At 40.5% G+C, this 13,537-nt stretch overlaps 1 protein-coding gene across 3 annotated transcripts in view; it reads right to left on the reverse strand.

Moving 5' to 3' along the window:
* WASF3 (WASP family member 3) overlaps window positions 1-13,137 on the reverse strand; it is a 78,581-nt gene extending 65,444 nt beyond the window's left edge. For 2 of the 3 annotated variants that reach the window (XM_072850449.1, XM_072850446.1), the window contains exon 1: window positions 13,029-13,137. The gene's annotated coding sequence lies outside the window, so the exon portion shown is untranslated. The remainder of the gene's footprint in view (window positions 1-13,028) is intronic. The other variant, XM_072850448.1, reaches the window with a different exon arrangement.
* Window positions 13,138-13,537: the final 400 nt, after the last annotated feature.

A 13,537-nucleotide genomic window follows, 5' to 3' on the forward strand; every position in this document is an offset into this window, starting at 1 on the left:
TAACAACTAGTAATGGACAACATCATTTGAGTAATACAAAAAGTACCACAACATCGCATAAAATTTTGGACAAAACGTCAATGGGATTTCAGGTATCAGCAGAACTCTCTACTTCCCCTACCAGCTTCTCGCTCTTCGAAAAATGAACTTGCCTGAAAGAGAGTTCTTGGGAAATTTAAACCCAGACTATTACACAGATCAATACTGCACTGGCAATGGGAACACACACAATACCTATTCCCTCAAATACAAGACCTCTCCTCCCTAGCACAACCCTCCTTTCCCTCTGGAGGAACTATGGCACCTTTTTTTAAGCCAAGCCCAGTAAACTAAGATACAACTAACTAGGCCTAAACTAAGACTAAACTTTCCAAGTTCCTGTACAGTTACAATACAGCTGGTAAATATTTCTCTACTACATTCTAGTTTTTTATTAAACAGTAAACAGACTTATAAGAAAGAAGTTTAACATTAAATCTTGTACCAGACACTTCTGAAGAAATAAGCAGCAAAATAAAAAGGATTAGCCAGAATTCAAACAAAAGCACATGAGAACACACAAGAGGCATGTTTTCAGATTTCACGCCCCTTTGCAACTTACATTCTTTGCCATCTCTTTCTGCATAACAGGGGAACATTGATTTAATGGCTGGAAGGGATATTATGCTATCAACAGTAAATAATTTTCACCCCCAAGCACAACCAGCTCTAAAGCAATGTATCTGTGCATTAGGAACAAAAGGTATTAAAAATAAATAAAGAGTAGGTGAAAACTATTACTAGATTAGTTGAGTGATTTATAAAGCCTCTTCTTGGCTACCAAGAATCTATCTGGCAGAGACTACTCATTAATAAGGAAGAGAACTTCACTTTCTCTTAAGCCTTTAGAGTATCAGTATCTGTTCCTGGATAAAACTGCTGTAAATCCCAATCTTACACAAAACAGTTAACAACCAACATTCTTTTGTTTGAGGGGGAAGGGGAGGACAGGGTACCTGCAGCTACTGCATCCTTATAGGCCAGCTGTTCCGTAGGTCACGTTCTTTTCTATTCAGAATCACCAAAAGTTGTTTCAAGCCTACAGAAAAATTTAATACTCAAGCTTCACACTTTGGCCAAGTTTATTCTTCTTTTAACACCCAACAAGAATTTTATTTAAATCGGCAAGTCCTGCATGCTTTGAACCAGAAAAGAGGATCAACACTTCATTATACACCTGCAGAAATGAGCAAAAAAGCATGGAAGGCATATTTTACAGAACACTAGTAGCATCATGCAAATTAACTAATCCACAGTGGAATTTAATTATTTCTACAGTCTTATCTTTCCTACAGTTACAGTTATTTTAGTATTTTGTTCAAAGTGGACTTAGAAGACTCCAAAATACACTTCTGACAAAAGAACACTTGTCCTTCAAGCCCTGTATTTCAGACAAGCTTTTGTTTCAAGGTTTCCTCCATATATTTTAGTTCTAAAATATCAGGTTGAACATCTTAAAGAGAATACAATAACTTTCAATAACCCTCATTTAAATTTACTGGGTTTATTCCTCTAGATTCAACACCCATACTTCCTACCCTCACAGTTAAATCTCTCTCATGTTTCCCACTCAATGCTGAAGTACATGATTTTCCTCCATTCTTATCCCATCCCTGTAACTGAATGAACCTAGACAAACTTCTTTGGCTATCTGGGATTGTTCTACGCTGTATTTATTGTTCTGTAATGAGGCATAAAGAAAGTTATCTTTGACCAACAAATCAAAGCTGTTCACTGTTTAGACTGTCATCCCTTAGACTGTGAACCCTTAGGTTCACATAACTTACTTTAACATATTTTCTAATGCTTCATATTCAAGTCATTAACAGCTATAGTTCTACAAATATGAACAAGAGTGGGGATACTCAAACTATACATTTATTGCCATGGGTCTTACGGTTAGCTTCACAGTTACCATAAACATAAAATGAAGCCTTATTTATTCATATCTGAATCTCAACATTTAAATTTAGCTTTGAAAAACTTCAAAAAATTATTACAGGCTGCCTGTATGCTTCTCTGGAGCCCAGTAACTTGGCTGAGGAAAACTCTTGCCAAGCTATCATTAGCATTTAGCAGCTTAAGGGCTAACTGTGCTTGTTGTTTCAACCCTGACAACCAACTGTAAGGACACACCATTAAATTTAAGCTTCCAAAAGCATTTAACATTTGATTCTGCTGAAAATACAGTTTTACTACATGTTTTGAAAATAAAATCACTTTTTCCTCTTTTAGAAATCCATGATGATGCCAGACATATGCTTGTTTTCCAAACAACAACTGTTTAAAAGAAAGAATACTTTCTGATGTTCCTGCCAAAAATAACATTCTGTGGTTTAAAGGAATCTGATAGTAGGCAGTTCACTCAGTTGAGGGAAGAAGGGTTTACATTTCATGTCTTGCATCTACTTCCCTCCATTTTAAATTTATTTGGGGATTAATGTGGCAGTGGGGAGGGTTTTTGTTGTGGTTTGTTGGGTTTTGGTTTTTTTACATCTCCAAGCATTTCACTCTCCAAAAAAAGGCATCTGTGGGTTTTACCAGAAGTGACAGGAAGCAGAAGTTCATTGCAATACATTTCTTTCTTACAGGGAATACTAGGATATAAAAGAGAGAGTTTGAAAGGGAAGTAAAAGAAGACTTCAGAAGAAATGGATAGGAGAGAGTTCGCAGAGGGGGAAGTGGAACAGAAAATCCAAATGAGGAAGTAGCACACAAGGAACATTAACAGCTTCCTCTTAAAATGCAGGACAGAGAGAAGGAGATGCATTTGGGGTTTCAGCTGCTGTTATCACAGGCAGCAAAAATACTACCTGCCCACTAAAGGTGGTTATTTCACTGCTTCCTCAATAGTCTCAGATTAATAGATAGAACTGGTAATAGAAACATGCAAATTGGACTATATACTGTGTAAGACTACTATTTCTGTACATTTCAGAAAGCCATCTTTGTAAAACAAGGGTTCGAATCTGCTACAATGTTTGACTTAGTCCTTCATTCACTTTACTAGGCATCAATTAATAACTCATAGAAATAGTAACTGCACCAATTTACTAAGTGATGTAAAATATTTAGTCAACTTGAAGCATCTAAGAGAACAAAAATTATGGAATTTTCCCCAATAATGGAATTTTAATTACCACTTCCCAGCAGTTTTTGCAAAGAGTTATAAATCCCATTGAACAAAACCATGCCATCACTCTCCAAGATACAGAAATTCCTGAAGGCTGCTAAACCTGCTCCAACATCAAGCCAACTAGTCAGACAACAGTTCAGCCAGCTGAGTGACCTAGAAGAATATAATCTCCTACATGACAGCACGCCACAGATCCATGCAAGCTTAGAGGCCCTCAGAATTTTTAGTATATGGCAAACAGAATCACATTATTGCAAAGCATGTACCTTTTCCAGTAGAATAGCAAGTATTTTAGAAAAATAAGGTCAGAATCCCAATGATCTTACAGTAGTATTTCAGATGCAGCTATTCCAGGCTAATAAAAATCCTTAAGATTAAAAATTCAACCGCTTATTAGTCCGCCAACGTGGAAGCTTTTCCTGTATTAGCAGTGCAAATCCAGCACAGAAATTCAGCAACTAGACATGAAGGTCTGTCTTTACAGCATTATTAGCTTGAGCTATAACTAGGTGTTGCTCCTAATCTTATCTATGCGCTTGTGTAGAATTACCCACCCTGAATCAAAGGATGCTTGAAATTTCAAGACAGTCTACAAGACTATGAGCAGTGTTTGATGACAGAGGCAAATGTTCCAATAGCTACATTTCATTTGAGGGCTGGAAGACTATACCCCAGTGCATTCTCGGACACTCCTCTTGAAGGCATTTGTACCTGAATGTTGAAGTGATGAGGTATTTCACACTTGCCACGCACAAGCTCTCCAACTCTTTACTTGCTATAAATATAAAGTGATTGCTACAGTGAAGATGTAACAAGACCTGTAGGATTTGAAGAATGGAGAGCTTCAAGAGAAGCAAGCTGACTGAGCTGACAGACACAGGATACCCTCCATTTAGAAAAAAATTAAGCTGCTGAAATGCTAGTTTCTGCTTCTTTATGCAAAAGGAAGGGTGTATAGAAAGCACGTGGCTTGCACATCTGCTTGTCTAGCATAGCCTGGAAAACAGCCTTCTGCTACTACACAGTTAGATAACACGAAACTGTAACTAAAACACTCATACAACTGTACCAAGACATCCTCTTTAAATACGACTTAGAGTTAACTCCAGCCCCACTCCAGCTCCTGAGTTGGCATGCAGAGGTTAGAAGGAATTTCAATATTCAAATCATGTGCAAAAAAACAGTAATACATATAGGAGAGTGTCTTCAAATTCAGCATAAAATCGAACATAGGTTCATCTGAAGTGATGTGTTATGTCCTCCATGTTTGCAGCTGTTTAAGCATTCAAAGCAGCAGCCAAGCTTTAAAAAGAAAAACAGTACTTTCCCAGGAAATAACTCTACAATAAACCTGTGCTGATATCAGTTCCAGAGAATTTCAACATTCTGTAGAAAACTCAGCAGCATGCTCTAACTGCTGTAGAAGAAAGAACTAAAAAGCCACATTTTCACTAAAGCCCCCCTTCTAATTCAGAAGTTCAAACTCTTCATTTCTTCATTCACATGTAATGAGGCAGAAGAACTTCTCAAAGAAGCGTCTCCAAAGGCCGTTTGAAGTTTCAAAATAAAATAAGTTTCCCAGGCCTTGTCTTGTAGCACACTAGTCCCCACAGCTGCCTATTGCTCTGTTCGGACAAAATCAAGTCCACAGCAGATGAATGGTTTTCCTCGTCATCACGGAATACTGACCTTTTCCGCTGTGGGATTTCAAAACAAACATCAAGAAATCAATTCCAACATTCACTGGAATACTGTTAACATGTTTTGATATATTATACCTGTCACTCATTACATACACAAGCCTTCCAACTATTACTTGTTACAAGCAAAGTGGTTGCCAGTATGAAGATGCACAAGAAACCTGGGATCCATCAGATGAAGAACTAAGGTCCCTGGCTTTGAGGAAAGTACATGTCCTAATGCCATTTAATTTTCCAAGTCACAGGAATGCAGAAGAGAATCTGTCTACACCTTTACCGACCCTTTTTTTTTTTTTTTTAACAAAGTGAGTTATGGATCCAAGGGTTATATACTGCTTACTTGCTCTAACAGGCCTCTCCACTCAGGTACACAACAGTGACCCAAACACCACTGTCCTTACCTTACTGGACATCAGAAGCACAAAAAAGACAGGTTAGCCCTTTCTAACCTTCAAAGGAAGGCACTGCAACAAGAACAGCAGTGCTAGGCTGCAAGAAAAAGCTACTGGAGAGAGAGGAGTGGGCAACAGCTGCATACATCACCTATGACTGCATACATTAACTATAAACCCTCAAATAAGGGAATACTCAAACTCAGCTGGCCATTACAGTTATCAGCACTGGAACAAATTTCATCCCCAGATTCAGTCTGAACCCCAGCCCCTACTAACAGCCCTGTCAATGGTATCTCACTCTGCAGCAAGCAACAAGCAGACAACTGGTTAACCAGTCCATGGAATAAAGTCCTGATGGTCACATTTTATATAATGTTCTCCACCTACAAGTATGGCAGAGCTCCCGTAATTCCCAACTTATTGTCCTTTACACACAGCCTTAACATTATGTTCTCTTTGCACTGGCAACAAGACTTAAATAAAACATTTTTAATGAGATTATACATGCTTATCAGTCTTCACTGATGACGTGTTTTGGTCACTTTTAGTTTCTATGAATATATCAACGATAAAAGGAAATACTTTTGCACACACTATCTTCTAAACAGTCAGTGAAACTCAAGTCCTCTAAGGCCTCTAAAATACTATTACATTATACCTTTCATGTTATCATAGAATATCCTGAGCTGGAAGGGACCCATGAGGATCATCAAGTCCAACTCCTGACTCCACACAGGGCAGCCTAAAAGTTACACCAGACACCTAAGAACATTGTCCAAACGCTTCTCGAACCCTGACTGCCTTGGGGCCACAACCACCTCCCTGCGGAGCTTGTTCCAGTGCTTGACCACCCTCTCAATGAAGAACTTTTTCCTAGTTTCCAATCTGAACTTCCCCGATGCAGCTTTAAGTCAATCCCTCATGCCCCATCACCGGACACCAGAGAGAAGAGATCAGCACCTCCCTTCCTGCTCCCCCTCATGAGGAAGCTGTAGACAGTGATGAGGTCACCCCTCAGTACCCTCTTCTCCAAGCTGAATAAAGCTACTATCTTCAGCTGCTCCTCATAAGCCATGCCCTCTAGTCCTTTCACCATCTTTGTTATCTTCCTTTGGACACACTCTAATATTTTGGTATCCTCCTTATATTGTGGAGCCCAAAACCGTTGATATATTTTATTCCATCAACGACCTCTCCCTTCATAATCTACCAATACATTAAGAACATTAAACAGGCTTTGTAAATCATGAAGAAAGCACACTAATCCAGAATACTACTGTATGCTAAGATCCAACTAATTACCCAGCAACCTAAAGGACAAGACACTAAAGAAGAACATAGACAAATATGAGCAGAAGTAGCAAATTACAGCATTCCAAGAAGAATATAACATCATCCCAATTCCTAACAAGGAGACACAAGTGTTTCCTGAATGAGGAATCACTAACATATTAACAGTAAGACAGTACAGTGCTCAGTATTGAGACATGCCCTTAAAAAATTAGGGCTTCCACTCAGGTAACCCACAGGAAAATACATGCAGCACCCTTTGAGCATGGCCATCCAGAGCACTTCAGCTCAACAAGATGCAGTTAGTAGCACCTTACTGGCACAGCCCCAGTCTAAACAGCACCCTGTTTCAATATTTAAGTGTTCAGCAAACACCTTAAATATACATAAAATAGTTACATGTGCTTATAGACAAGCCAGGCACCTGAAAGCATGACATTACCTTAGAAAGACTGAAGGATCCAATTTCAAGAAAATATCAAAAAGTTAGAAAAGGTTGAATGACAGCAAAGCATTTCAGCATTCTTTACCTAATGAAAAGTATCAATAGGCTTATATAAAATTTCAAATGTCTGAAAAATTACAATTGCTAGCAGCACTTGCTACAAAGCTGAAGAATTTTTTTATCTATCAATTTCATTTACATCATGCATTAAACAGCATTTTCACTATTTATAATTTAAACTTTCCTTCCTAGTTTTGAAGTTCCATCAGCAAGCAGCACAAGGCTGACAGAGGACTTGATAATCACCACAATATGTATAGAACTCTAAAGCAAGTGCATATTCAGATACCAAAAAAAATGCCCAAACACACATTAATGCATAGTTACAACAGACAAACAAACCTTAACTATGCTTTTACACCAGCACAGGAGGAAACATAACCACTGCATAAGCCTCCAAAAAGTCTGTCTCATTTGAACTTAATGATGATAAATATTTTTGATCAATGTAAATTTATCTGTGTGTACTGCTGTGTAATTGAACAATGCTTGATAGAGTTTTACCACAAGAAATTATTCTATAGTTTCTGTATTGGGCAGATTTCCACAACAGGGATGTGCAATAAAAGCTCATGCCAAAGAAACAGTGAAATAGAGTTTTGATTTATGGAACTAGAGAGAAAACAAGCCAGGCTGTAATTCAGTGCAGAACATTTGAAAATCTCTTTTTTTTCTTGTCCTGAAGAAAAACACATTTAAGTCAACCTAAAATTCTGGTTTTGACAGATTAATGGAAGTTACAACTGCCCTAGCATAGGCTACTTCTATTTGTATCAATTATGATAACTGTAAAATATGAACTCTGAACAGATTCAAACTACCATTGATATCTATACATACTTTATCTATGTCACTCACCAGCATTTTAAAGGTTACATGATATTCTGAAGACTATTATAAAACCTAAGTATCTACAGAACGCAAGATTAATTCAAAAACTAAAGCAAAAATACCTGCATGCCAGCCACGTCCAAGACACTTATTTTCATTATGTTATTATGTTCACTAATGCTTAGCCAATTCTCTAACTCGCACTCAACAGTCCGTGTCAGTTCTTTCCAGTACTTCTTACCAAAACACTCTTGCAAGGAGGTTTTCAATTATGAATGTTTAGAAGAAAACCTACACATTAAGTATAATCTGTTTGACAGTATACAAATGATGGGGAAATATTTTGCTCTACTGTTTTTGTTTTAGACTGACATCTGTGTTTAAAGGAAACACAAACATCAATCAAGTTCAAACTGAGTAACACTCAAGTTTTCTGCTTTTAGAATATATATTTTGAAATACAAAAGATGATTAACTCAGAGTTGAAGCATGCCTTCAAGTGGCACGAGTATAATGAGTATGCAAAAATAAAATATTAAATAAATTTGGCATAAAGTTGTTCTACGCTTAATAGAAACACACATTGTCCCCTAATGCTGTATTTGGCTACCAAACCTCTGTAAGCATAAAGAGATTATATTTGTAACCAACAGGTAGGAAGGAGCTCCAAGAATGCTGAAGAGGAGTAACTAAAATTCTGCTAAATGGAGAGGTCTGCAAAAAAAAAAAAAAAATCCCAGTCACACAGAGCAACTGATTCTAGACCCAGAAAACACCATTAGTTTAATGGCAGAATATTTCAGTATGTGAAAGGAAAAACTAATTCGCACTGTGTTTAAATTCAGAATACCTATAAATCCCCAACACAAATAAATTTGGATTTGTTTTTAAAAAAACAAGCAAATCCAACAAATGCTTACAACAAGCCTTCAACAAAAATTCTCCAGCTATCTCACCTGTCAAAAATAAAGAAACCAAACAAGCTAAGCTCCTAGTTTACAGCCTAAATGAGCGCAAAGATTTCCATTTTTATCTCCAGCTGTTCCTACACACAAGTTTCTTAATTTCTTCCCAAATGTTTTGTTTCCCCTTTTGGCAGAGGAAAAAGAAATGACATCTATCAGCAGCTAAAAATATTTCAGTTATCTGAGTTTTCAAAAGAAGGGTGAAAAACAACAGTGCTTTTCCAGTTAAAAAACCACCCCAGTGTAAATTTCAACAGCTTTTACAACAGGCTGGCTTCTGAACAGTTAGATCTAAATAACAGTAAGTGTGAACAGTCATAGGTTAAAGTTGAACAAATAAATCTGCTGTAACTTCACGTTATTTTCATTATTACCTCTAAAGGCAGGCTTAAGTTCTCAGGAGAGAATGTAAGTGCTATAGCAGTTCTGCTAGAGAGCTAAGGCTCAAGATACCTCAATTTAATTCTTAGTCGAGTCACTGATTTTCTTACATTACAGGTATTCTGTATCTTCGATAAGGAGAAGTTAATACTCACCCTCTACCTCTTTCTCTATCTGTTCTTCTAAGAGAATAAGCAGTTACAATCTGTGACCCGCAGCCTTGGTTGTACAAGGAAGCTTCTGAAGGCAATGTACAGTTGTATGTAACACTGGAAGACGTATTTGTAATCTGATCCTATTAATGATCTTCATATACTGAATGGCTTTAAGATTAGAAAACTAAGAAATGAGCCTGATAAAAACAACTTCTCCCCATCAGTACTGTAAATTAATTATTTCTGCTAGCGAGGTAACTAACAAAACTTAGTAGCCTAACCCAGTGGACATGCATAGCCTGGTTAGTAAATTATGCTAGTAGTGCAATTCACCTGATACACAGCCTGTAGCTCAATATCCTATGCAAGCAAAAATAAAATAAAAAGGAGTCACAGTAATGAACACAAGAAGTCCAAAAATTTTAATTGGAGCCACACATGAATCAGGAAGGTACCAATACATCACCTGTGAATTAAAAAGGCTAAAAAGTGCTGGTAGTACACTACCTATGTAACTGAGCTTGAATCTTTTCATATCAAGTACATACCAACTAAAGACAGGCCTGCAAGAGCAGACTGCAATTAACTGCAACAATACTTCTTGCTCATTCCTCGCTAAAAGCAGTCAAGAGAGCTCTGGAAGATGGTGCTATGCAAGGGCTCAAAAGAACAAAGATTTAACTGCATATATTTATCTTTTTACATCAAGAGTCCTTCATGCAGTTCTCTTAAGGCTCTTTCCCACTTCAATTACTACAAACTACACCAATATGTAACTGTCCATGCAGGAAGTTTAATCAAAAAGGGAAGACTTGCAAAGGCATGAAAGCTAATTCACTGTCCAGCTGACACTGATACAGTGACTTAAACACTCAGCTACCATCAGCTCTTCTGGAATTCTTCACCAAAGTATCTGCTTTAATTTGGTACGGTTTTTAGAAATCCTGTCCTGCTCACGCCTATATATAAGAAACTTCAAAATAATATTCCTATCATCTGTCACACGATGGCTTTTCTTCTTCTTTCCTCCATACAGGAATATTGCCTGCAGACACTGTTACTCTTGTTTCAGAGAAATATATGGCATGTATCTTTTCACTGAAGAATAAAGTAAACAAACCTGAGCTAAAGTAGTCACACCAAAGAGCAGCTGGTCCATAAGAAGTTTATATTACTACTCCTAACATCATAATCCTTTGAGGCATGTTGTACAGACAAGACATATACTGAAAAACAAAAAGCAGGTTTATGCTGCTATTAACTATGAAATGTCACACATGTTGTACCATATAAATCAAACATGAAGCCTCAATAACTTATTCTTGCTATGAAAGTCCCTTTTTAAAGCACAAGCAATTCTATTTCTGACATATAAAGTCATCTTTTATTACTTCCATGGACAAATAGGATGATTAGCACAGACCATACAATCTCAGTAACTATTGTGTATAATCAAGACTATTGTTCCAGTATCTATCTGATTAAAAAAAAATTTCTATTTTTTCTTTATTTGAAGAAAATAGCCATGGAAAAGGAGAAGGAAGAGGACTGGCTCAATTATATATTATTTCATGTACGATAAAACCTCTGTGTTCACCACCTAATAACTACCTTCACACTGCCACTAGCAATACAAACACAAAACTAATCCTTCAGCAAGCAATAAGAAAAGTTTGCTTTGCACAACTCATCCCCAAAATTCAGCTGGAAATAAATCAAGCTTCCACATTGCTCAAGGGGAACATGGTCTGGTCCCGGTCTCAACTGAAGAGTTGCAGATAAAAAAAAATCCTTCTTACAGGACTGACTGAAAGCTGCATTCTTACTGAGTAAGAATGACTTAGGGCCTTCATTTTAGTACAGGCAGATAGATACACCAAGATAGAAAAACAGTTTATTCCAATGAGAACTTAAAGGCAAAAGTAAGCTGTAACTGAATGTAACACCCAACAAAGCTCAGTTCCATGGCTCAGATATGGGGTTTAATCTTGAATCTTTAAGTCTGCAAGCACTGTAACTTGTAACTTTAACCTAAGAAGTTTCCAACTTGGGTATCAGTCTACAAAATTATTCCATATCATGTCAACCTCCATATATTAGAGGCCACACAACTGAGCTACAGATCACTGTAGCATGGAAGAGCATGCTGGAGAGAAAGAACTGCAGCCTTATTCCATTACTTCATTCCCTTCTTCACGCACACACACTATTAACTACTATGGAAAATACTGTGTCAGGCAAAGTCAAAACAACAATCTGTCTCTCATAAACGTAATACTTTTAGATTGCCTAAGTAAAGCTTTAAAAAGAAAAAAAAAGAGACTGGTCTTGCATGATACACAAGGCAAAATGACCTCCTCACCCTCAGATTTCAAGTCTCTTGAAGTTCCTGGCTGCTTTCATAATTTGCCCCCATCTTTTTCTAATAGGAATACTTTCCCCTCATTCCCTGTAGTTTACAAAAGGGACACAAAGAACCACAGCTAGACAGCTTTTTCCTATTCCTGCACAAACAGTGCACAAACTAAACCATTTGTGCTTTGAAGTATTTTCTATCAAGGAATCTCCCAACTGCATCCAATAACCCATCACTCAAATACTGGCCCCACTTCACAGATTGTTGCTCAGCCTAAAACTATCCGCCCTTCTCCTGTTAGTTATCTACAGCGATTACCGAACTGCATCGGAAACGGGAAGAAAAAGAATAAATAAAGCATTTCTTAACTGCTTTTTGGATAGCATTAGACATTCAGCAGTCACAATAAATCCCTGTCTTCACATGCCTGCGCTCACTCAGACTCCCAGCCTCCTCTCAGCAACACATTCACTTAAGAAATAAGTGGAAAAAACAATTAATCTGCAAAAAACACGAGTAGGGGAAAAAAAAAAAGGGTTTAAAAGTAAAGGGTTTAAAAGTTCCTGAGCTGCCAAGGACTCCCAGCGCCCTTCGAAGCCAAAGACGATTATTTTTAATTACTTGAAGACCGCTAGACATCAGAAGATAGTTGCCACGCCACGGTGCTGGTGCGGTGGCCACTCGTGGGGGAAACATGAGTGGGGATGAGGCCCCCGGCCTTGCGGTTCGCGGGGCTGGGCGCCGTGTTCTCCGCAGCTCGGTCCGAGCTGCGGAGAACACGGCGCCCAGCCCCGCGAACCGCAAGGCCGGGGGCCTCTTCTCCAACCCCACGCAGGGGGGGGCTCTGGAACCCCCACTCAAGACCGAAAGGGGGAAGAAGAACGCGCCCGGCGGCTCTGGGGACTGGCGAGGGGCCGAGGCCGGCAGTAGGGCTAGAAACAAAGCTTCCCCCCCCGCGGCTGAGGCGGGAGGGCCCCGGGACGGGCAGCTCAGCCCGGGCCGGAGGACAACGAGCGGACCCGGAGCGACCCGTCGCTGCGCTCATCGCGGCTGTGAGGAGAAAGGCGCCTCCGCTGCCGCGCTGAGGGGGCTCCCACAGGGCAACAGCGAGATTATCCCCGCGGGCGGGCGGCGAGAGACCGTTAAAAAGCGGCTGCTCCCCCTCAGCGCCCCTCCCGGCTACCACCGGGCTCCCAGGGGGGAACGGACCCCCTGAGCGCCGCCGCCCTCCCTTCGCCGCGGCCGAGGGAGGCGGGAGCACGGCCCCGCACCCACCTGGCGCCGCGCTCCGTCCCATCCCGCGCCGCCGCCGCTCGAGCGCTCCGGCCGTCGCCGCCGACTGCCTTCGCGGGCTAAGCCTCCGCGCCCCCCGCGCCGCGCCGCCCCGCCCCTTGAGCCTTGAGCCCCGCCCCCTCGCCTCCCTTTTGACCCGCGCCAGGAGGGGCGGGGCAAGGCGCGCCAATGGGGACCAGTGTTCCGCCGCACACATTGCTGATCGGCGTAAAAAACATCCAATGAAAAAGGCAGGAGGGCGGGAGGAGCTGTCAATCAGCGGCCGCTACCTGGAGTTCGCAAGAGGCCGGGCCGGGCGCGGGGGAGGGGAGTTTCCTCCCGCTGACCGGCGCGACCGTCCCCGCTTCTCCCTCCCCCGCTGCCCTGGGCCTCGCTCCCGCCGCTCGGTGCGGCCGCCGAAATTCCCGGGGCGTGGAGGCAGCCCTGCGGCTCCCGCCGCCTGGCCGCCGCGGGGCTGTCTTACCCCCACCAGCTACGTGCCCCTCAGGAGC

The sequence above is a fragment of the Ciconia boyciana genome, chromosome 1 (assembly GCF_034638445.1).
Source record: "Ciconia boyciana chromosome 1, ASM3463844v1, whole genome shotgun sequence".
NCBI classification, from domain to species: domain Eukaryota; kingdom Metazoa; phylum Chordata; class Aves; order Ciconiiformes; family Ciconiidae; genus Ciconia; species Ciconia boyciana.